This window comes from Cyprinodon variegatus, unplaced genomic scaffold (genome assembly GCF_000732505.1).
Source record: "Cyprinodon variegatus isolate N-32 unplaced genomic scaffold, C_variegatus-1.0 Scaffold432, whole genome shotgun sequence".
Lineage (NCBI taxonomy): Eukaryota > Metazoa > Chordata > Actinopteri > Cyprinodontiformes > Cyprinodontidae > Cyprinodon > Cyprinodon variegatus.
In genome coordinates, this window is record NW_015150885.1 from 551,205 (window position 1) to 555,020 (window position 3,816).

The window sequence follows — 3,816 nt, forward strand, 5'->3', positions numbered from 1 at the left end:
GGTGAAGTCATTAAAATCCTCCTCAGGCTGATACTGAGACAGGAGCACACAATCATATACGCACATATATACATATTTTTAAACATTTCTGTGTGTATTCATTTTTGTATTATTGTGTCTTTTACAACGATGTCCATTTTTATTTTAAATCTAACCAAACCACTAACATTCTTAATACGTTTTTTTATTGAGTTATTTTAGCTCACAGATCGATGCTGTTATTAAATAAATCTACTTTAACCTGACAAAATCACACAGGCACATCCAGTAACCTAAAACAAAGCATTTAATTTTTTATTTAATGTTCCTTTATTAACATTCCTGGTCTAATGATTTCTTTCCCTCACAGTTCCAGTCGCCGCCCTTCCTGACCCGGAGCTCCTGTTCTGGATTCAGGAACTGGGTAATTTTAATTTCAATTTTAATAACCTCATGAGAGGACTGGGGAGAAGAATGAGGAGGTTGAGAGAACGGTTACACATTGAGGAGGTGGAGGAAGGTTCTTCTGATGATGATGATCAGGAGGAGGAGGTAGAGGCTGAAGCAGTAGTGGTGGAGGAGAATGAGGAGGTGGAGATACAGGATTTTGTGGAGGTAGAGGTTGAGGACGAGGATGAGGCTGAGGATGAGGACGAGGTGGAGGCTGAGGATGAGGAGGAGGCTGAGGATGAGGAAGAGGTTGAGGATGTCTAGGGTCTAGGGATGCCTTAGGGAGCGTCTTGCACCCTGGCTTTTCTTTTACCCCGCTGCTAGATTTTGATGTAAGTTTTAGATGTTAAGAATTTCCGTTAGCACAGACATCTGAGGATATGATAACAACTAATAAAAGGGGTGAAACACAAGAGCTGGTTAAGGCAGAAATAGTCTAACATGCTCTACATCTAATGTGGACATTCTGCTAGAAGGAAACCCAAACAGTTTTGACAAGAAGAAATACAAAAAGGAGACACAGAAATTAAATCCTGGTTAAAAGATCAGCCACAAGGAGGCAAACCAATTCAACTAAACAGCTGGACATCGCTGCTGAGGACAACGGAGGAGGTCAAACTTAAACCCTAAAGGAGAAAAACTGGAAAGAATGGAACAGAGACACAGCTTGTGGTGATCATCAGCTGAACTGGTCTCTGGGATGTTGGTGAGAAGGTAGAGAGATGACGCTTGGTGGGACTAATAGATTTAGACCAGTTAGAGGCAGAGGACAGGACTGATGTGAGGATTTGAGTTGTGAGAAGCACCGACTGTTAGAAACAGCTTTCAGATGTGACTTGGTCTAGTTCTAGATGTTCCTCTGGTTAGTTAGTTTTCAGGCCTAGTTAGAGGGAAAATAACCCTCTGCAGAAATATTCTCCATATCATCTAGGCCTGTCCTGACTGCAGTGGATCTCTTCTGTGTTTTTTGAATCCCATGTTGGACCGAGCCTCTCCAAGCTTTGGGCCATCAGAAGATGCTGATGAGATCTGCAGCGACCAAACCAGAGGAGGATCATCTTAGCTGCTGACCTTCACAAAGAGTGAGAGCATGTTCAGTAAGGAGCAACAATAATCCATCTTTTTAATATAAAGTTAACATTTCAGGTGGCCTCACTTAGTTTTCCATGTATGTTCAGACACCGTGGACGTCCAAAAGCAGAACTCCTGTGAGGAACCGGGACATCCAGGATGGTGAGGTGCTTTCCAGTCCCCACCTGAGGATGGCACAGAGAAAGACTGGAACAGAAAACACACGGAGTAAGACTTTATTAACATGACTAACCAACAACTCAAGTGTCCCAGGCCTGATTAAAAGATAACAGTCATTGAAACACAGAAAGACTAAGATTATGATGAAAACAACCTCCTGCAGATTAATTTGTCTTATTTTTACAGGGAAAGCAGGTTGAACAGCTAGCAGTGTTCTAGCAGTCGGATCACATTGGAACAGAATCCATCCACATATGTTTGGAGGTATGTTGGTTTGACTAGAGAAACATCGCATGCAGATAGGTTAAGACTCTGAGGATGCTTTGCTTTCATTTATGAAGGAGCTGAAGAAGAGGATGGAGCACAGACCACTAATGAGGAGAAACATGGCTCCTCTTTTTGTCTCTCCAACATTCTGGAGTCTAAAAAACGTTGACGACACCACAGCTAAACCATCAGTCTGCTACACCCAGTAGTAGAAGGTAATGAACCTTTATTGCTTCCAGATGTTCATCAGTTTTGGTGAAGATACTAAAAACAGATCCAGAACAAACATACAAAAGCTACAACCATCCCATCAAGGTGGTCTAACCTTTATTCTTCTTCTTTCCATCATGAATTGATGTTCACCTCTATTTGTATCTCTGTAACCAAATCTTTATCAGAACCAGAAGTTCTGACTTTTCCATTAAATCACAGACAAACAGTTAAGAAGCAGCTTCTGATCAAATATGGGAGATTTCCCCCTGGTTAGTCTCTGAAGGTTTTTTAGAACCTATTAAAGCAGAGAAACGACCGACGTAGACTCCAACAAATGCAGCATTTTTAAGCATTTTTTCCAAGCATCCATAACTTTAGGTTCTCCCTGTGTGTTTCCCTCTTTTATTGGTTAAAGTTACTCCTCTCCCAGTGTTTATGTGTTTAAATTTCACATACTAGCGTGTTCGTTCACTAACTCCTGTTCTTTTTTTCCAGATAAGGTGATCTGCTCCTTGGACCGGCGCCTCTGTGTCTGTCGAACGTCTGCTGTCCTGTTAAAGACTCGCTCAGCCGCAGTAGATGGGCGCTGACATGGAGCTGGGTTCTGCTGGAGGTTCCTTCCTGCTTAAAGCTGGTTTTTCTCTCCACTGTCACTTCATTGCTCAGGAGGAGGCACTGCAGCAACATTGACGACTGGATGTGATTGGCTGAGCTTCCTTGGATTGAAGACATGTCTCTGAATGCCATGATAAACTGAATTTATCTTCACCATATTGTAAATAGGATCTAACCAGATGTTTGTGTTTAGATTTGATTCTGTGTTTGTTTTGACTTCTGTTACATGTTTCTGTATTAAAATTGTCATGTTAATTGCCTTTAGATGACATTGCTGGGACTTATTTTCTATTTTTTAAGTTTTTATTTTAAAACTGATTTATATTAAATCCCCTACTGGGTCTGGTTCTGTTGACGTATGCTTCCTGTTGTTCTATCTTCATCTGTTATTTCTCACTATAATAAAGGTTTGATTGCAGTAATGTGAACAGGATCTGTTTGTATTTTCTGGTAAAGTGTCTTGAAATAAGTTGTAAATTAATTCTTTATAAATAAACCAAACTGAAGTCAAATTGAGCAAGAGTCCTAATATTACTATAGTACAGCACTTTGGCAGATTGGTGGTTATTATTGTTTCCCTGTTGGGCGTCTGACCTGACAGCTCATGTTAATAGAACAATTGTTCTTGTCACCTTGCAGTGTCAAAACAAATTAGCTTTAAGTAGACTTATTAGCAAGTACTTTCTTTTAACCTTTAAAATGACTATAATTACTAATTAAGTGTTGTTTTAAATATAAGTGTTTCAAAACTATCCCTAAGTGTTATTTTTTAATGGTATTTTTTCTTGACATTGTTTTTATTTTGCCACTTGTCATAAACACAAACAGTCATCACTTTTTTCTCCTTCCTTTGCTTTTTTTCCTGCCCTCTGGAGGCCACAGAGGAACTTCATCTGATCTGTCACTGTGACAGATATCAAACTGGAAACGTGGCACTTAGTGCCACAAAGAAAGGTCACCATATTGCTCCTTTTGAAGAAAATGTCACTGTCAAAGTGAATCAGATATAAAAACAAAAAGAGTGCAGAAGCCTACACTTTC

The 3,816-nt window shown here is 40.0% G+C and overlaps 1 long non-coding RNA gene across 2 annotated transcripts; it reads left to right on the top strand.

The window, feature by feature from the left end:
- Positions 1-885: 885 nt before the first annotated feature.
- On the top strand, positions 886-3,259 carry LOC107093551. Of its 2 annotated transcripts, XR_001481623.1 has the most exons (6): positions 890-1,135; positions 1,361-1,526; positions 1,608-1,728; positions 1,867-1,944; positions 2,022-2,162; positions 2,656-3,255. It is a non-coding gene; the product is annotated as an uncharacterized LOC107093551 (long non-coding RNA). The 2 variants fall into 2 exon arrangements; XR_001481622.1 differs by having other exon boundaries at positions 886-1,526; positions 2,656-3,259.
- Positions 3,260-3,816: the final 557 nt, after the last annotated feature.